This window comes from Nicotiana attenuata, chromosome 3, assembly GCF_001879085.1.
Source record: "Nicotiana attenuata strain UT chromosome 3, NIATTr2, whole genome shotgun sequence".
In the NCBI taxonomy this organism is placed as follows: domain Eukaryota; kingdom Viridiplantae; phylum Streptophyta; class Magnoliopsida; order Solanales; family Solanaceae; genus Nicotiana; species Nicotiana attenuata.
The window spans coordinates 47,344,712-47,367,165 of NC_031991.1; positions in this window are offsets into that span (position 1 = coordinate 47,344,712).

Genomic DNA, 22,454 nt, shown 5'->3' on the forward strand with positions numbered 1-22,454 from the left:
CTCGAGGTTAAGCTCTACCTCCATCTGCATTTCTTACATTGCATAAGGCTACCTTTCTGCCTTCCGAGGTTAAGCTCTACCTCCATCTGCATTTCTTGCATTGCATAAGGTTACCTTTCTGCCTTCCGAGGTTAAGCTCTACCTCCATCTGCATTTCTTGCATTGCATAAGGCTACCTTTCTGCCTTCCGAGGTTAAGCTCTACCTCCATCTGCATTTCTTGCATTGTATAGGGCTACCTTTCTGCCTTCCGAGGTTAAGCTCTACCTCCATCTGCATTTCTTGCATTGCATAAGGCTACCTTTCTGGCTTCCGAGACTAAGCTCTGTCTCCATCTTGCATGGCTGAAATATCGCCATTTTTCTCTCTTGCATTGGCTGAAAGATCGCCACCTTTATTTAAATCTTGCATCAGGCTGAAATATCGCCACCTTTCATTTACGTCTCGCATCGGCTGAAAGATCGCCACCTTTATTTAAATTCTGCATCGGCTGAAATATCGCCACTTTTCTCTCTTGCATTGGCTGAAAGATCGCCACCTTTATTTAAATCTTGCATCGGCTGAAATGTCGCCGCCTTTCATTTACGTCTCGCATCAGCTGAAAGATCGCCACCTTCTGCATTTTCATGGGCTGAAACATCGCCAAATTGTCCAAAGGCATCATTGTTCGAAGGCACTATTTTCATAGCCCGAGAACACCATGCCGTGGCCCGAGGACCCTATTTTTACCTTTCGCATATCATTATTCAAAGGCAACACGGTTCAGAGGCATCATCCTCATGGCCCGAGAACATCATTTCATAGCCTGTGAATCCTTTATTATACGCTTCATGGCCCAGGACGTCATGGTCCAAGGACGTCATCCTAATCGTCCGAAGACAGCATTCATGGTCCAATGGGAACTTGCATCGCGTTTAAATTTATGCGCAATATATGTTGGAATTATTCATTTGCAGGTACACCGGCTATCAACAGCCGTCTCAACAGGAGCGATCCCGCTCCAGTTCCCGCAGTCTATCAGACTTCAACCACCTTTCTCAATCTAAACATCGCGTCCGTTTTTTTCAAAAACCTCCATCGGCATATTCCGTCAATGGACCCTGAACTACATATGGCCTGATTCCTGTGAGACCAGGGATATGTAGGCATCTCAGGAACCAGAGCTCGGTCAAAACTTTTCAAATCGTTTCTTTCGGTCAAAATTGGCCATCATATCTTTACCCGACAACTCTTTCATCCTTCTCGGGTAAAGAGGGGCAGCTGTTGATACCCAATTTTTCCCTATGTATTTTTAATACTCAAATATTTTTAAAATAGCATGAGTATGCACATATAAGCATGCCCAAGAGTTTTGGTATTTTTTCCTAATTTTATAAGATTTTTAAAATCAATTTATTGTATATTTTAGCAGTACAAAATCCAATAATTATTCTCAGATTATCATTTTTCGTGAATAATTTATTTCCATTCTCATATTTACACCAAGATGTTATTAAGGTAATTTTTGCATATTTTTACAAATTTGTTTGGTATTTTCTAAGTTAAATTGCATAAATTGCAATTATAGCCTATATTACGATTAACAGCATTTTACAATCATAAAATTATTTTCAGTATTTTTAGATTAATATTTATACATTATTAATTAGTTCAGTGCTTTTAATTTGTTTTTAAAATCATTTTAACTATTTTATAAAAAAAAAAAGGGGGAAATTGGCTATTTAACACATAGCCCTTTATTGTTTCAATTTTAGCCCAATTTAACCCCACCCCATCAGATTTAGTTAAGCCCAATTGACCCAAAACCCAACCAAATTCGCCCCAGCCCAATCCCTAAACTAACCCGGCCCAACTCCGAACTAATCTGAGCCGTTGATCAAATAAGATCAACGGCCCAGATCCCTTTTCCTTAATTAAACTCTCACCTATCCCCCTGACCCCTCATTTTTCGAGACCAGTCTCTCTCCCTCTTCGTCCCTTCCTCTCCTCCTTCTCTCTAGAACCTTTTGGTTCATCTCCGATGGCCTTCACCCTCTCTCCGGCCACCTCCAGCCTCACCTCTTTCGACCACCAGCCGCCTTGAAGCCTTATCTCGCCGGTTCCCTCCATCTCTAAGACCCCATGAGTCTCCACCATGCGAGACGGTCACTGAAGCTTTGCACGAGTTTGTTTCCGGCCTTTCTCCGACGGTTTTTGATTCGATGATGCTATAAATACCATTATCCTTGAGTTTCACAGCGAGGTTTCTCTTACTTCTCACTGGTTTCTTATAAAACCCTAATCTCGACCCAAACCTCTAGAATCTCTGCGCTTTTAACGAATTTTGACTCACGCCTTTATGTTTTGCACTACTCTCTACTCGATCTTTACGATTGCTCAAGCTTAAACGTTTTTGTTCCCTTTTTGAAACTAGGGTTTCTGAACTCCTTTTTAAAATCACTTTATTTTCTGATTTTTGAGTACTAATTCGTGATTTTCAGTACTATTTCTAAATATTTTTTGCTTAAGTCTGATGAAACCCTAGCTTTATATGTTTGTGTTTCTATTATTTGTTCGATTGTGTGTTCTTTTGAGTTCTTCTCTGAGTCCCGTGCTCTTTGCTTTAATTTTATTGCTAGCGTTTCATTCCCCTGCCATTTTGTGTTCTTCGCTTAGGGTTCTCTGATTATTTACATGGTGGTTTTATACTGATTCTTGCAAGCCCTCTTTGAGACTGTGAATCTAGCCTTATATTGTGATTCTACATATTTTCCTTATGGTTTGATACTGATTTCAAAATTGCTCCCTTAATCTTTGGGATACTTTTCCCGATTAATACTTATTTCCTAGGTTTTCAACCTCGTTCATTATTCTGAAAACTATTTTCCAGAATTAAAGTGGTATTTTGCCCTATATGGGTGCACAAATATGCTGATTGATTTGCCTGACCTATTTTCCTAATTAGAGTATCATGTACCTAGTCTCTATTGCATACTTTATGCTATTCTGTTTCCTTATGTGATCATACCATTCTTTGTGATTTCTTTCCTTTTAAATAATTGCTTATTACCGTTTGACTCTGACTCCTTAATTAAAGGGGAGTCCATGTACTGATTGGATTATGATTGATGCCAGTTCCTTAATTACGGACTACTACCTTGTTTGTTTACTCGTATTCAGTACTATAAGTACCCCCCCCCCCCATTCTCTTTTGAAAAACAACGAACACATTGCATATCACAAATACACACAGCAATCACATTGCTCTCTCTTGTGCTATTTCTCTCCTTTCTCTCTTGTGCTGTTGTTGCTCCCTGCTCCTGACTGTCATTAGCTAGNGATAGTACAGCTACCAGCTCGGAATGGAGACATCTATACATGTCACTGTCCTCCTTCGCATTCTGGAGCTGACGCCCGACTGAGGTCACTTTCCCCTGGAGGGTGTCGCTCTCGGAAGTTATCTCCCCTACGTACCGTCTAAGCTCGGAAATTTTGGCATCTCTGGCTCCAATTAAATTCGCCCCAGCCCAGCTCCGAATTAATCTGAGCCGTTGATCAAATAAGATCAACGGCCCAGATCTTTCCTTATTCACTAACCCCCCCCCCCCCCGCGACCCCTCATTTTTCGAGACCAGTCTCTCTCGCTCTTCGTCTCTTCCTCTCCTCCTTCTCTCTAGAACCTTCTGGTTCATCTCCGATGGCCTTCACCCTCTCTCCGGCCACCTCCAGCCTCACCTCTTTCGACCATCAGCCGCCTTAAAGCCTTATCTCGCCGGTTCCCTCCATCTCTGAGACCCCATGAGTCTCCACCATGCGAGACGGTCACTGAAGCTTTGCACGAGTTTGTTTCCGGCCTTTCTCCGACGGTTTTTGGTTCGATGGTGCTATAAACACCATTATCCTTGAGTTTCACAGCCAGGTTTCTCTTACTTCTCACTGGTTTCTTATGAAACCCTAATGTCGACCGAAACCTCTTGAATCTCTGTGTTTTTAACGAATTTTAACTCACGCCTTTATGTTTTGCACTACTCTCTACTCGATCTTTACGATTTCTCAAGCTTTAAACGTTTTTGTTCCCTTTTTGAAACTAGGGTTTCTGAACCCCTTTTAAAATCACATTAGGGTTTCGCACAAATATTAGCCTAGCTTTATATGTTTGTGGCTGTATTATTTGTTCGATTGTGTGTTCTTCTGAGTTCTTTTCTGAGTCCCGTGCTCTTTGCTTTAATTTTATTGCTAGTGTTTCATTCCCCTGCCATTTTGTGTTCTTCGCTTAGGGTTCTCTGATTATTTACATGGTGGTTTTATACTGATTCTTGCAAGCCCTCTTTGAGACTGTGATACTTGCCTTATATTGTGATTCTACATATTTTCCTTATGGTTTGGTACTGATTTCAGAATTGCTCCCTTAATTTGTGCGATACTTTCCCCGATTAATACTGATTTCCTAGGTTTTCAACCTCGTTCATTATTCTGAAAACTATTTTCCAGAATTAAAGTGGTATTTTGCCCTATATGGGTGCACAAATATGCTGATTGATTTGCCTGACCTATTTCCCTAATTAGAGTATCATGTACCTAGTCTCTATTGCATACTTTATACTATTCTGTTTCCTTATGTGATCATACCATTCTTTGTGATTTCTTTCCTTTTAAATGATTCCTTATTACCGTTTGACTTTGACTCCTTAATTAAAGGGGAATCCATGTACTGATTGGATTATGATTGATGTCAGTTCCTTAATTAGGGACTACTACCTTGTTTGTTTACTCGTATTCAGTACTATAAGTACCCCCCCCCCCATTCTCTTTTGAAAAACAACGAACACATTGCATATCACAAATACACACAGCAATCACATTGTTCTCTCTTGTGCTATTTCTCTCCTTTTCTCTCTTGTGCTGTTGTTGCTCCCTGCTCCTGACTGTCATTAGCTAGCTGAAAAGCTAAGGCTAATATTGTGCTTATACTTGGCTCTTGCATTCTGCTGTGTTCTCTTATTACTGGTATGTTCTGATTAAATTCCATGTTCCAAACCAATGTGGTTATTACTACTTCAGTGTGTTCTATTCCTAATTGTTTTATACTTGTGCTTCTGCTGTGCAACATGTGATTGATTCCTGGTTTGCCTGTTGATACTTGCATGCTCATGACTACTGTTTGTTCCTGATCTTACCTGTTATGAATATATGCTGTTACTATTTATTTTTGTGTCTAAATTCGACTATTTCAAGGTCTCTTTAAACTCTTTTTGAATTTGTGTACTCATGCTTAGTAACTCTGCATAAGTCTCTGTATCCTTTGGTGATATTTATGTGATCTATTTGTCCCCTTTGCCCATTATCCTTGTGTGCAACTCTCCAACATTTTGTAAACTCTTTAAACTACAAACTTTCCTCTCCTTCCTGCACTTCACACTACTCTTAGAGATTAGGTTCTACCCCCTTCGTGTAAGCATTGCCTTGAGTACCCCTGAGTACCCACTGAACTTTGACACACAAGGATGGTAATTCCACACTGCGCTTGTCCAACATTTTGGTAAGTGTTTGGGTGCTGGTATTGGCCAGGGACTCAATGGGGGCCCTAGGGAGCTTTGCCACACCCTGACCATGTCAAGGCTGTGAAACTCGAAAGGAGTGAGGTTGGAAGATTGGGCCTGATTGAAGGCTCCCTATAGAATAACTTCTTATTTTATTCTTTATTACTAATTCGGCTATCATTGATTTGTAATAACTTGTAAACGAATGATTGGGTTATAGTGAAATGGGGGGTTATGCATGCTTAGTTTAAGTAATGGGTAGAAAACATGCTTATAGGATTTTATTTACTTATCTGCGCAATAGATAACCTGTATAGGACATGCATCTCATACATTAGAGATCCTGCTCTAGGTTCTTTACTTTCAGCCTGTTATTATACTCATTTCGTAACCATGATCAGTTAATAATGAGCAAATAACTGTTATAAGGCTATTGTTGCATTCTCATAATCATTAGCATTTAGAAATCATGTTTTAGGAACTCCTATGTGCATTAGACATCCTGTTGTTTTGGGTTTTATACTTGTCTGAGTTGCAATTGTTAAACGCCTCATTAGCATGCTTAATCTAATAACACAAGTACGGTTAACTGTATGTGTACCCTTTTTAAAATTGGAAATCAAATATGCATGTTCACCCTTTAAGATAATTAGGCAATACGTACGACGCCTAGGCAAACTTTAGGCCTAATAAGAATTGATTAACCATGTTTTTACCGGTTTAGGACTAATCAGCCTCTTTTAATTTTGAACTCTGCCGCTCCCTTTCCTGCTCTGACTCCCTGAAGTTCACTCTGTTTTTTATTAAAACTCCCGCTCTATCTGGAAACAAATCTTGAAATTGTGCATCTCTCTCACTGATTTTCTGACTCTTATTCTATTATGTTTTCAAACTACTGGGTTACCATTCTCTGCCCAGAATCGTGTTGTTTTGAATACTTGTCCTGCATCTCGTTAAGATACTGCCACTACTTTATTTTCAAAAAGCATGCTTTAACGGTTCTTTTACTAATTCAACTGCTTTTACCTATTCCCTTTTTTTTAAACGCCCATCTTTGAGACCTTAAATGTGTTTGAGACGTGCTAATTACGTGTTCACTTGTGGAGGGATCTGTGAGCCTTTATTTGTCTGTGTATGTTCCCTTATGTGCGGTCCTATTTGTTATGTATGTCGCTTAGCATTTTATCCATTAAACCTAAGGGTTCAGCCTAGTCCTTACCTTGTAGGAATAGTGGTCCTAGATACCCTCTAGGACTTATAGGACGGGATGGGTAATAGCATGCAATAAGTAACGATACCATTCCGCGCTTTAATACCTTAACGGGGTGGGAAGGGTAGATATGGAGATGATGACCGATGCGCTAATATCTCATGTAGCCCCTCTTCTGAGGAGTGATTACTGGGTATTGCATTGACGTGATCCATATTGATCATAAACCTAGGACTCCTCTCCCCTTTACTTGCTTTTATCTACTTTCTTTAGAATTGTTTAAATCTTCCATAAATTTCTGCCCCCTTTACTTTCCTCAAAGTTTCAACTGATTTGCAATATTATATGCAAACCCCTTCTATTTGAGCCCTTTATTGCTTACTTGATTATGTGAAGTCACAATTATAACATGGCCGGGAACCACACTAGTGGATCTTGAGGGGTGCCTAACACCTTCCCCTCGAGATAATTTCTAGCCCTTACCCAAACTCTGGTTCTTCAAACTCAAACCCTTTTAGTATCCTAATGCACTTTAATCATTAGGTGGCGACTCTTCAACTCCAAAACCCAATTCCCAAAAGGGAAGAGAGTTGTCCTCCCAAATGTCGCAAACCCAATTTCACCTTAGAAAAAGGGGGCATCGACAGGGGCTATACATATGAGTGATACCTTGCCCGTGGGGCTTGTTTTATGAACTTACTGTTTTCACTCTTCTTTTATGCTGAGCCTCTATTGGAAATGCTGAACAAATGTTTTAAACAACTTTTTCATTGAAACTGGAGTTTCTACTAGATGTTTAGAATTTAATTACTGATTTGATCTTGTTATTCCACTGAGGTTTTTATGTTATGAGATGTATATGATTTTAAATGCTCGTCGCTGCACTCAGCCTTTATTTATGATTGTTACTTACTGAGTTGGCGTACTCACGTTACTCCCTGCACCTTGTGTGCAGATCGAGGTGCCAGAGCTTCCAAGTGAGAGCTGTTTATTTCTTTCAGAGCATTTCCGGAGTTAGCAAGGTAGCCGCATGGTGTCCGCAGCCCTGCCTTTCTCCTTCCTATCTTTTAGTATTTGTTTTTATCGGACTCATCTTGTATTGAGTAGACAGTATCAGATTGTATTTTAGTGGCTCGTGACTGGTGACATCGGGATCGGGCAGTGTTTGATGTTTTTGCATATTTTCTGCTTGTTTTGAAATGATTAAATGAAAGATTTGTGATAATATTTGATTAGTAAATGAATTAAGAAAAGAAGACCTTTTATGTTATAAATGTCAAATCGGCTAGCCTAGTACTGCGATAGGCGCCATCACGACCGGGGTGGTTTGGGGTCGTGACACCTCCAAACATAAGGAGTAGCAGCAACCTCGTATATCGGTCAACATGATAATCCGGTGTATCGCCATCGATCTCAGGATGCAATGCCTCCAACCACTGTCAAATAGTCATCAATGGAAAACGACTAGTCCCAGCCAATACATTTTCATCCTTCGGCCGGAAAGCAGTGAGCCGTGGCAGTATGTCCAGGTACTGCACACGTGTCATCTCTCATGCCAGGCGGCAGAGGAACGGGGTGTCCATCAACGAGCAGCCCATGTAAAACCTCCACGTCCTGTAGTGTGATGGTGGCCTCGCCAATGGGCAGGTGGAATGTGTGCGTCTCCGGTCGCCACCGCTCTATTAGGGTCGTGACCAAAAACCACTCGAGCTGCAGCCGCTCGATCTCCAAAATCTTGTAGAAACCCATCTCTCGCAGGCGTGTGACTACACGGGCATGGAGAACTCTGTCATGCAAAAAGTCCCACATGTCGTCCACTCTCCTGACGTGGAGAGTCTGGGTCAGTAACTCTCCCTCCCATATGCGGGCGGACCTATGATCGCCCTGTAAAGACAGTAGCTCATCGCTGGAAGGTCCGAGATGAATAGGCGGAACCTCCTATCATCTACTGTAAATTAAACAACATTAATTACATGTTAGTTTGTAAATTAAATAATTAATTTTTATAATTATACAATATTTAATTATAAAAATTTCACATATGGGTTCCAGGCTCGATATTTACGGCCCAATAGCACCAAGATATCCTGAATTCTTGTATGTGTTAGTTTTATTGTAATTTTATATGTTAGTTTGTAAATTAAATAATTAATTTTATAAATAAATATTCACATATGGGTTCCAGGCTCGATATTTGGAGCCCATTAGCACCAATTTATCCTGAATTCTTCTATGTGTTATTTTTATAATTTTATATGTTAGTTTGTAAATTAAATAATAAATATAAATATTCACATATGTGTTCCAAGCTCGATATTTGGAGCCTAGTAGCACCAATTTATTCTGAATTCTTCTATGTGTTAGTTTTATTATTTTACATGTTAGTTTGTAAATTAAATAATTATTTTTAAAATTAAATATTCATATATGGGTTCCAGGCTCGATATTTACGGCCCAATAGTACCAAGATATCTTGAATTCTTGTATGTATTAGTTTTATTATAATTTTATATGTTAGTTTGTAAATTAAATAATTAACTTTTATAATTAAATATTCACATATGGGTTTCAGGCTCGATATTTGGAGCCCAGTAGCACCAATTTATCCTGAATTCTTCTGTGTGTTAGTTTTATTATTTTATATATTAGTTTGTAAATTAAATAATAAATTCTTATTAAATAAATATTCACATATGGATTCCAGGCTCAATATTTGGAGTCCAGTAGCACCAATTTATCCTGAATTCTTCTGTATGTTAGTTTGTAAATTAAATAATTATTTTTTATAATTAAATATTCATATATGGGTTTCAGGCTCGATATTTGCGGTCCAGTAGCACCAAGATATCCTAGATTCTTGTATGTGTTAGTTTTAAAATTAAATCATTAATTTTTATAATTAAATATTCACATATGGGTTCCATGCTCGATATTTGGAGCCTAGTAGCACCAATTTATCCTGAATTCTTCTATGTGTTAGTTTTATTATTTAACATGTTAGTTTTATTATTTTATATGTTTTTTTGTAAATTAAATAATTAACTTTTATAATCATACAATATTATTAAATATTCATATATGAGTTCCAGACTCGATATTTGCGGCCTAGTAGCACCAATTATATGTTGACTATAATTGGACAGAGTTTGTGTTTTATCTATCAGTTACTTTGACGTATTTTTTAGTATAAGAGATACTTAAACTACAGGGAAACTACACTAAAAGGAACTATATTTTACAATGCTAAAAGGCACTACATTTTACTACGCTAAAAGGCATTACATTTTACTACCCTAAAAGGGGCCTATATTACTAGTCTTTAGGCAAATAAATAATATAAACCAGATAAAACACAACAAATACATTGTAATCAGAAAACATTCACAAAAATACATATAAAACAGTAATAGTAATTTATTAACATTTTTATTAACAAATATTAACGATTTCACAATTTTTACAGATTTTTTTAGAATATTAATATCTTAGTCCGGATAAATATAACATACCAATTTAATCGCAAAAAAAATACAAAACAACTTGGAACACATTCAAAACAACTAATATGCATTATTTATACGAGTTTGGACATAAACTAAATCGGAATAGCTCGATTTATGTTTTCCGGAAAGTTGAAGATTTGAAAATTTGACTCCGAAACAAGCAATCCACAACAATAGAAGGCTTGGCTAGGATGTGGGACCAACATTGATTAGTTTTTGTGCGACTGGTGGGGTCTACTCGAGTTTTTTATCGAGTTATGGGGGGGGGGGGCGTTGTTCGTTTTTTTAAAATGGAGGAATTTGGCTTCTGTCCAGAACGTGAGGGGGGGAGGGACGATACTTATATAGGTAAAGCGTGGTTTGCTACTGCGTTTTATGTAAAATGCGTAATGAACCGTGAAAGTACAAGAGTGGGGGTGAATTGTATATTTTTAAACTTAATCTCTGCTAGTTGACTGGTGTTTCAATTAGTCGACTAGATGCAATAAACTAACATTTGTAATAACAGAATATAAGATGCTGAAAGTAAATGCAGGAATTAAAGACACCAAAATTTTTATACTGGTTCGGATTCAATGTGAATCCTAGTCCAGTCCCCTTGGGTTGCAAGGAAGTTCTCTTTAGTGAATGAGTTTCTTCGAGTACAATGAAAATGATGTGATAGCTCAGTTCCTATATCACTCGTCTCTTTTGATACAATGCCTCACCAGTGTTGTTCTCTTTTTCTTCTCTAACTTGTTACACAGCAGGTCTTAGAAAACTACAATATTTGTTTGCAGTAGAACAAAGAGAGAGTGTTTGGTTCGATCAAAGTATGTCTAGCTAAGGTGCGATTACAGCCTTACAGGTTTAAATACTTTGAGAGAGAGGCTTGAATTCTGGAAAGATTTGCCAACCCAAGAGATTTGATCCTTGGAAAGAGATTGATTCTTTCCAAGAATAAAGTTGTTCTGTAACGGCTCTGGTGAACTTGGAATCTTGATCCTCTATATTTAGACACTTGATTGAATATTCAGCGAGATCTTGATTTAGCTGATTCTTTGAGTTTAGCTACTTGATTGAATATTCAACGAGATCTTGATTTATTTGATTCCTTGAGTTTAGCTATAATTGATCGCATTTGTATCTTCTGTAATCTCTTCTTCCTTTAGTCGCGTCCCTTGATTACGTCAGTATCTTCACTATTGATTTCTTCTTCCTTTAACCGCGCCTATATTCCTTCAATCTTATAATCTCAATCCATACGTTCCATGATCATTGCTAATAGATTTCGCCGATCCAAGAGTTCCTACACAAAGGCAAATATATTATTTTCATCATTAAAATTAGATCTAACAATCTCCCCCTTTTTGATGATGACAAAATAATATATGTATAAACATCAGTTGACTTCCCTGTAGTTTGCTCCCCCTCAATAGGAGCAGTAAGTAATTTGAGGTGCATGTAGTCGACTGCATCAATTGACTTCTCTATGGTTTACTCCCCCTCGATAGGTGCAGTGAGTAGCTTGAGGCGCATATAGTTGTCATCCTCGGGATCTATGACTCCCCCTCAAGGAGTGCCATAGTTGACTTGTTATGTATCTGCACAAAATACATATTCCTGCACATATACCTGCGCACAATACATATATCCTTTCTCCCCCTTTTTGGCATCACCAAAGAGGGAATAACACAATAGCATGCATAAACAAAATCCATAGCAGAATGTACTGGTAGAGTTAGACCATAACAAAAGAAGAAAGAAAAATATCCACTGACTGATATCTCAGTCCAAAAACAGCACAGCAAAAAAATTGTCTTAAACTTCCATACTATCGACGCAGAAAATAGGTAAGAGTGTTGCAGACGGCCTCCTTTAGTCGATCAAAGCTGGCTTTGGCTGAGACACTCATTCCATCAAGCCTGTCATGAACCTCCTTGACAGCCTTGACAGCGTTTTCCTTGACTCTGAGAACTGCAACCCGTATTTTGGAGACATCAGACCCTGTTTCCTTGGAGATAGCATGAATGGTACCAACAGTGGGCTAGGTGGCAATGAGAAGATCCTTGATTGCAGAGAGCTCTTTCCAATGGCGCTAATTTTCTCAGACAAGTCAGATTCAATAAGGCTAGGAAGAGAAGCAGAAGGTTTGGGCTTGGATTCTGTATGGGCAGACTTGACATCACTCTCCTGTTTCTTGACCCATGAACCCTTCACACACACATACCCCATACTTGCAAAGGCTCTGGAGTTGTATGATTTTGAAACAGTAGTAAAGGAGTATGCAGAGAGGGAAATATTGTGGGCTTCCAGAATGTGGGTGATGGTCATTCCATAGTGTAGACTGGTGGGATCTTCGGCACTTTTAATCATGAAATTGATAACCCAGGAGGATAGCTTGATTTTGAGTTTGGTCACAAGACAGTAGACCATAAAAGTATCTCGTAAAGAGAAGGTTGAGAAAGAGCCAGTACGGGGAAGCAGAGTAGTTGCCACAATGTGAGCTAGAACACGAGTTTCAAAACTAACATCACTAGGACCTAGCTGGTTTGGAAGGGATTCAGATGGACACTCAGCAATACATCTTTTGGCTTGATCAAAATAAATTTCAAAATCATCGGGCCAGGAATTTTTAAAGAGCATAGGGAAACCAGAACACTTGCACTGAAAGATTGAATCAAACATGGAGCAGTCAAGAACAATACGCTTTCCTAGTACTAAGGATTCCAACTTATCAGACCTACTGGAGCGAAGATTTGCATAGAACATTCTCACTAGAGGTTCATAGACTTTAGGAGGAGGAACAGAAAAGAACTTTGCCCACCCTTGATAAACAAAAGGTCTTTTACCTTAAAATTTAGGGCTTTTATGTCATCAAGGTCGACTACTCTCCCATTGGCAATAGGCTTGTCTATTAGGGCAAGAAAGAGGTGCCTATTAGGAGAATCCCAGAAATTGAGTTCCCTCAAGGGAACTGGAAAGGTCAACTTTTGATTTCTTTGGAGTGGAGGAGACAAGGGGTTCTTCCATGGGTCTTTTACCCAGGGCTTTTTCTCCTAAGGGTTGAGAATGATCGGAGAAATCCTCCTGAGAAGAGGCAAACCCCTCAGAGTGATAGGACCCTAGATCTACCTGTTCACGGGGTTGGGAAGGGGGTTTTCCCTTGGAGCGGGTGCTCTTTCTAGTGGAGACAGAAGGAGTTTTGGATTGTTTATCCATTGTAGGAGGTTGGTTGTGGAGCAAGATTTCGAAGAAGGGGTATGAGGGCGATAGAGACAATGGAGATTGATATGAGAAGACAACATAAAAAAGGGTTTTCTGACGGTTGAGTACAGAAAAGGAAAAGGCGTCAGTTGATCAGACGCGATGATTGGTTTTCCCTTTTTGAGTTCTGTGATTGATGTGAAAAGAGAAGAAAAAGGAGGGAAAGCGGAGGCGTAATTAATGCATAAAGAAAATGTGGACTTTTCTATATATAAGATTAAATAATGACACAAAGGTCCTATTGTTAGCTATTAATGCAAATAATGCCAAGAAGTTTTCTAAGTGAACAGAATCTTTCTTCTAACAATGGCTTGGTAAAGATATCCGCTAGTTGATCAGCTGTTCCTTCAAAGGATATTTCTATATTTCCCTTAAGAACATGATCTCTAATGAAGTGATGCTTGATATCTATATGCTTTGCCCTAGAGTGATGAACGGGATTTTTAGAAAGACAAATAGCACTTGAATTATCACAAAAAATCTGTATAGGTTTAAAAGAAAGTTCATAGTCACCCAGTTGATGGGACATCCACAATAATTGTGCACAGCATTGTCCAATAGCAATGTATTCAGCTTCAGTGGTAGATAATGCAACTGATGCTTGTTTTTTACTGTTCAAGGATATCAAAGCTTTTCCAAGTAATTGACATGTGCCACCTGTGCTCTTTCTATCCTCCTTATCACCTGCAAGGTCAGCATCTGAAAAACCTTCTAATTTAAAAGAGTTAGAGCGAGGATATCATAGTCCATGGGAGACAGTTCCAATGAGATATCGAATGATTCTCTTTACAGCAGTCAGATGAGATTACTTAGGAGCTGACTGAAACCTGGCACATTTACACACACTGAACATAATATCCGGTCAACTTGCAGTCAGATACAGTAATGAGCCAATCATTCCACGATACTTAGTTTCATCAACGGGGATTCCCTGTTCATATTTGTCTAGACTCGTTGAAGGAATCATTGGTGTGCCAATGGATTTAGCATTGGTCATGCCAAATTTGAATCAGTTCCTTTGTGTATTTGGTCTGACATATAAAGGTTCCTTCTTCAGATTGTTGAATTTGAAGTCCAAGGAAGAATGTTAGCTCTCCCATCATGCTCATTTCGAATTCACTTTGCATGAGATTTGAAAATTCCTTGCACATAAGAGGGTTAGAACTACCAAATATAATATCATCAACATAAATCTGAATAATGAGATTACCTTCTGATGATCTTTTAATAAACAAGGTAGTGTCTACTTTACCTCTTGTGAAGCCATGATCAATAAGAAAGGAACTAAGTCTATCATACCATGCTCGTGGAGCTTGCTTTAGTCCATATAGTGCTTTGGTGAGCTTATATACATGGTAGGGAAACTTTGAATCTACAAACCCAGGCAGTTGTTTCACGTATACTTCTTCTTCAATAAATCCGTTCAAAAAGGCACTTTTGACGTCCATTTGAAATAACCTGAATCCCTTAAACGATGCACATGCCAGAAGGATTTGTATAGACTCCAAGCGAGCTACTAGAGTGAAAGTTTCGTCATAGTCGACTCCTTCCTGTTGTGAATATCCCTGAGCAACTAATCTGGCTTTATTCCTTACGACCTTTCCATCCTCATTCAATTTATTTCTGAAGACCCACTCTGTTCCAATTACAGAAACATTTTCAGGTTTGGGTATCAGTTTCCACACTTGATTTTTACTAAACTGATCTAACTCTTCCTGCATCGCTTGTACCCAACTTGAGTCTTTTAGAGCTTCCTCTATCTTCTTTGGTTCAACCTGAGAGATTAATGCTATATTTGCTTTATTTTTGAGAGCTCCCCTAGTTTCCATTCCTTCATTTGGATCCCCTATGCTGAATTTTTAAGGATATTCAGGTTCGCTTCTCCATTCATTTGGACGCACTACATTAGTAGTCGACTCGATCGGATGATCTGGTACATTGCTGCTGATTTCATTAGTTGACTCTACCGTAGCAGATTTATCAGTTAACTCTTGAGATTTTCTTATCTCCTGAATTTCTTGAGCTTGATCTTCATTACCTGCAGTAATTCCTTTCTCGACCAAGGGATTATTTTCATCGAATATAACATGTATAGATTCTTCCACACATAATGTGTGTTTATTATAGACTCTAAAAGATCTACTATTTAATGAGTAACCCAGAAAAATACCTTCATCACTTCTTTGATCGAATTTTCCAAGGTTGTCCTTGCCGTTATTGTGAATGAAACACTTACTTCCAAAGGGATGAAAATAAATGATATTAGGACGTTTACCTTTCCATAGTTCATAAGGAGTCTTCTTCAGAATGGGCCTTATGAGACATCTGTTGAGAATGTGACAAGCTGTACTTACACCTTCTGCCCAAAAGTGATTTGGAAGTGAATGATCTAGTAACATGGTTCTTGCCATGTCTTGGAGGGTTCTGTTTTTCCTCTCAACAACCCCATTTTGTTGCGGTGACCTTGGTGCAGAGAAATTATGAGTGTATCCCTGATCATTACAGAAATCTTCAAATGCTCTGCTTTCAAATTCTCCTCCATGATCACTCTGAATTGTTGAGATCATATATCCCTTTTCTCTTTCAACCATTTTGCAAAAAATCTCAAAACTTCTTAATGCTTCATCTTTATGAGATAAGAAAATTACCCAAGTGAACCGTGAATAATCATCAACAATAACAAAAGCATATCTTTTTCCTCCTATACTAGCAGTTCTAGTAGGCCCAAATAGGTCCATATGAAGCAATTGGAAAGGTTTAGAAGTAGATACAATATCTTTATTTTTGAAAGAGTTTCTAGTTTGCTTACCTATTTGACACGCATCACAGATATGAGTTCTAGAAAAATTCAGTTTGCGTAGACCAATAACTAACTCTTGTTTGGATAATTTTCTATCAAATGCATGCTTGCATGACCAAGTTTTCTATGCCATAACCATGGATCATCATACATAGATGTTAAGCAAATATGACCATCTATCTTTTCAAGACCATCAAGAATATAAACATTTCCGTACCTTTTTCCTAGGAGGACTGTTTTACCTGTCTCGTCTTCAATAGCACAGCCTGTTTTCTTAAAATTTACCTCATATCCTGAGTCACATAGTTGACTTATGCTCAGGAGATTGTAGTTGAGTCCACCGACAAGATAAACTTCAGTGATGTCACAGTTGTTATTGAAGAGAATTGTTCCAGTACCAATTATCTTTCCCTTTGAGTCATCTCCAACCTTAACGCTTCCTCTATCAATTTTTGTAACTTCTTTGAACAGGTTTTTATCACCTGTCATGTGACTGGAACACGCACTGTCTAAGTACCATTTTCCTTTGCGCCTTATTCTGTGGTGTTCCTGCAAAACATAGTGATTACTTTCTTTTAGGTACCCAAGCTTGCTTGGGTCCTGGAGGGTTAGTATTACTAGATTCAGAATTGTTTTTTGGTTTCCAAACCCATCCCGAAACATTTGCTTTACGAAAGCGACAAAAAGAATATTTATGTCCACTTTTGTTACAGTAGTGACGCGTAACTCCTGACCCACTTTTAGATCTTTCATTTGTGTTAGTACTAGTGGACTTTGTTCTAGCTGGTCCTTTTTCAGTTGACTTGTAGGTCGCCTGGTTTGACCTGACAGAACTGTGACTGGTGGATTTGCACATGCCATTGAGTTGCATTTGCAATTCCTCAAACTCTTCTTCAAGTACTTCTTTTTCAATTTCACATACTTGATGTTTGAGTTTCCAGTCTTTAACTCTTTATTAAGTCTCTTAAGCTCATTCATCATTTTTTGAGACTCTTTCAAAGTTAAATCAAGAATGTCCTGCAATTCATTGCATCTTTCATAGTTATAAGATCTTACCTCACTTGTTTCACCTCGTGCCATGAAACAGTTCTCATTGTCATCTTTGTATTCGTCATCTGAAGTGTCCTCATCCGTCCAGCATCCTGAGGATTTGTTCATCTCGTTTTCCAGAATCGTCATGAAGCAAAGATTTGCTATTTCTTCGTGTTCTGAACTGTCTTCATCGCTCCAACTTCCAAAAGATTTGATTTTGTTAAAGCCTCTGGAAATTTTTCTTTTTAGATCTGGGCACTCAGCTTGAATGTGTCCAAAGCTTCCACACTCATAGCATTTCCCATCATTCTTGTCCTGTTCGTTGTATTGCCTGGATCGCCTAGGTGGAATTCTTCCTTTCCTCGTATTCCTGAATCATCTCATTAAGCCATCCATGTTTCTTGATAGCATAGCAATCTCCTATTGGAGAGTTTCAAGATCATCATCGATTTCATTTTCAGCTATTTCAGTTGAGGCCTTGAATGCGACTATTTTCCTTTTTTCTTCTTGACTAGTCTTCTTGAGATGTGTCTTTTCAAAGGCTATGAGTTCTCCTCGTATTTCATCATAGGATAACTTGTTTAGATCCTGAGATTAAAGTGTGACCACTATGGTCTGTCGTGTGGTTGGTAGACTTCTGAGAATTTTTCTGACTTGATCACCACTCGTATATGGTTTGCCAAATGCTTTTAGATCGCTAATTATTTTGCTGAATCTGGCAAACATCTCTTCAATAGACTCTCCTTCTTTCATTGAAAAGAGTTCGTAATCATGAACCAACATGTTGATATGTGTTTCCTTTACTTTGCTGGTTCCTTCATATGTAACCTCAAGCTTGTCCCACATTTCTTTGGCTGTGTCACAGCTAGAGATTTTCTCATATTCTTCACCACTTATGGCATTGTAATGCAGGTTTCTCGCTTTATTGTTGACTTGTACCACTTCCATTTGCTCTTTTGTATATGAATCTATATCCTCAGGATCAGCAAGTGGTTGAGCAGCAGCTGGCAGGGGATAGTTCCCCTTTTTGATGACTCTCCAAACTTTAACATCATAAGCCTTGGCATAGATCTCCATACGCACTTTCCAGTGAGAGAAATGTTGTCTATTGAAGTATGGTGGCCTAACTTGTGAAGTTCCTTCCTGGAAGAGAGCATCTTTTCTCACAAGCTGTTAAGCAAAAGAAAAATGTGAGCCTTGCTCTGATACCAATTGAAAGTACAGGGGGGGGGGGTGAATTGTATATTTTTAAACTTAATCTCTGCTAGTTGACTGGTTTTTAATTAGTCGACTAGATGCAATAAACTAACAGTTGTAATAATCGAATATAATATGCTGAAAGTAAATGCAGGAATTAAAGACACCAGCATTTTTATACTGGTTCGGATTCAATGTGAATCATAGTCCAGTCCCCTTAGGTTGCAAGGGAGTTCTCTTTAGTGAATGAGTTTCTTCGGGTACAATGGAAATGACGTGATAGCTCAGTTCCTATATCACTCGTCTCTTTTGATACAATGCCTCACCAGTGTTGTTCTTTCTTTCTTCTCTAACTTGTTACACAGCAGGTCTTAGAGAACTACAATGTTTGTTTGCAGTAGAACAAAGAGAGGGTGTTTGGTTCGATCAAAGTATGTCTAGCTAAGGTGCGATTACAGGTTTAAATACTTTGAGAGAGAGGCTTGAATTCTGAAAAGATTTGCCAACCCAAGAGATTTGATCCTTGGAAAGAGATTGATTCTTTCCAAGAATAAAGTTGTTCTGTAACGGCTCTGTTGAACTTGGAATCTTGATCCTCTATTAGACACTTGATTGAATATTCAGCGAGATCTTGATTTAGATGATTCCTTGAGTTTAGCTACTCGATTGAATATTCAGCGAATCTTGATTTATCTGATTCCTTGAGTTTAGCTATAATTGATCTCATCTGTATCTTTTGTGATCTCTTCTTCCTTTAGTCGCGTCCCTTGATTTCGTCAGTATCTTCACTATTGATTTCTTCTTCCTTTAATCGCGCCTATATTCCTTCAATCTTGTAATCTCAATCCATACGTTTCTTGATCATTGCTAATTGATTTCGCCGATCCAAGAGCTCCTACACAAAAAGCAAATATATTATTTTCATCATTAAAATTAGATCTAACAAACCGCGCTTTATATAGCCGTATTACCAGCTTCCAGGTAAAGCGCAGTTCATTAAAGCGTTTTATATAAAACGCAGTAATAAACCGCGTTTTACCTTAACGTCCCAAACGGCCGTTGAACCGCGTTTTACATATTTTGGTAATAAAATTTTCCCACCTAAAAAAGTATTTTGAGTCCAAAAAGACAACATTTCGGTTCCGGACTCCAATAGATACATGGTCTATGAAATAGCCTCTAAAGCTGATCATTTCCTTTTTCATGGACTTTCACAAAGCCTCCTAGGTTACCACTTACCTACTCCTAAAGTGAGTTATAAAAACACACCTATATGGTCTCTCTAGCCTAAGAGCCTCAAGGTTACTTTCAAGGATATAGGATGTCAAGACTCTAGCACCGAGAGTTCTGAACTCCAGAGAAAAAAAAAAAAAAACGAATATTACTGTTCTCAATAATCATGCAAACCTTCCAGATCATTTTGGTTTATCATTCAATTTCATAATGAACAAATTAGAAATCAACAACATTAAAAATTAACTTTCAGAAAATGGAAAACATAACGGATATGACATTGAGGAAAATCCACAAATGTCCCAAGTGATAGTTACGATTTCAGCCTAATTACCATTTGATTTGAGACACACTGTTCCTATTGGCTTAGAAAGTAAAAATAAAAATGAAGAAAAACTATATCAACAAATTCGAAAGTAAATGTGAAAAAGCTTCGGTTTTCTGATTTCATTGTACCGCAAGAATATTGACAAATTATTGCATCTAATATGGAAAGTGAGGGGTCGTTTATGAAATGATCAACGGTTGGGATTTGAGCGGGATTGGGTTGGGTTTAATTGAGTGGGCAAGGAACTTCAAGGCTACTGTTGTTAGTGGGCCAATGTAAAAATAAAAATGAAGAAAAACTATATCAACAAGTTCGAAAGTAAATGTGAAAAAGCTTCGGTTTTCTGATTTCATTGTACCGCAAGAATATTGACAAATTATTGCATCTAATATGGAAAGTGAGGGGTCGTTTATGAAATGATCAACGGCTGGGATTTGAGCGGGACTGGGTTGGGTTTAATTGAGTGGGCAAGGAACTTCAAGGCTACTGTTGTTAGTGGGCCAATGGTGCCTAGCAGGCAAGTCGGCGTGTAGTGTGGGGCATGGTAGCCTACACGACCATTCCGCGCTACATTATATGGAGCTACATCAGATGAGTGACAAACATTCCACAATCGAAATCAGATTCATGCATACATACGTTTTATGCAATGCCAAATTTCCTCCCACATCAGCAAGCTCTTTCCAACAACAAGAGAACGTTTAGGTTATGGCATAACAGAAGAATCTATCCTCGATAGATTTAGTTAAGAAGGTACTTAACGAAAGAATTAATTCTTCCAATTATTACCATTAGAGGATCATATCAAAGAATTGTCATTTACAATGATGGAAGTATAAGATAATCATCTCACCCTGAAAAGAAGAACTCCTCGTGTACTTCTTCAGAAAGTTGACACAAAAAGAAAGCAGTTAAAAGCGGAGGCGGACCTACGTTGAGGCTTGAGGGGTCACGAGACCCCGTTAGCCTCGGCAAAAACTATGTATATATATCTCTTATATATCTCTCTGCATACATTTGTGACCCCTTAAACATTTTTCGTGTGCCCCTAGTCTTAAAGAGGCGAACTAGAGGAGCGGTTTTGTGGGGCACTTAAGTTTCTACCCTAATTCACACACATAATAGTCAACTTACTTAACTTTTTTTCTTTTTCAAATTCCTCTCCTAAAATTAAAAGTCACAAGTCGTAACTTATCGCGCTTCAGAAGTAGAAAAATACAAATCCTTCTGCCACAACTTTCTTCAAAAATTACTTTGACAAAGTAGCGGATATCCGTCAACTCTGGCTCAGCAATGACAACTAATTATTAAGAGTTTGAGACTTTTCTTCAGTTCTTTTAACTATTAGCACACCCTTAATCTAGATTTGTTTAGTATAATTTTTGAAGTTTGAACACCTTTTTGATCATAGACCCCTTTTTTAGCTGAGAAAAAGCTAGAAATTTTAAAGTTTTAAACAATCTTAAATCAAATGCCTTCCTTTTCCGTAGCACCTATTTTGCGAATAAATCTCTCTCTTTGTTCGATGATTTCTATTTCTTTAGAACTTTTGTTTATTTATACTTGGATGATAAGTCATCATAATCATTGAGTTCTCAAAGAGTTCCCCGTCAAATTTTATCGCTAGTAATTAACATACAATGGTGCCCCCGTCGTGCTCGAATCCTGGGTCCGCCTCTGGTTAAAAGGATAACTTAGCAACTATAACCATTTAGCTAAATAGTTACAGAAGTGATAAGAGCAGACTGACAGAAATAAATTTTCAACTTTACACAATTTGTTGAAATAGGCCATTTTCCTTGGGCCATCCCATACTTCTGTAGCATCAACTCCTCTAATATAACCTCAAAGATCTATAATTAAATACTAAATGTATGCATCTTGATAATTCTTATTCACTTGTTCTTCTGATGATACTCATCAGAGGTTCCTCTATAGTCATCAGGAAATGTTCTTTCTACAATGCATGAGTATTGCCTTCCGGGTTCAAGGAAGTGACCAATACGACTTACGAGGATCTCACTATTAATGTCATAAACATACAACATAGGTACCAGCTCTGCAGCAGAATAATTATAATATCAAGTATAAGCTGTTGCTTTGATGCTTCGAGTAGCCATAAGGTTCTGGACTTTTCCCCCTTATAAATACTTTTGGGTCCTTGAAAAGCAACTTTGATACACACAAATACAACTGAACAAATAGAAGCCACCAAATATCCTGTTTTATGGAAGAGAGCTGTTTCCAGCCCGTGATGCCTTTTCACTTGAAGTAGCAAAATTTTCAGGTACCTGAATTTGTGATCCAGGATTGGTTAAACCATCAATAGAATCTGAGAGACCTGCTTTGTATCAGTTTACGGTGTTTTCACATTCACACGTGTTTTC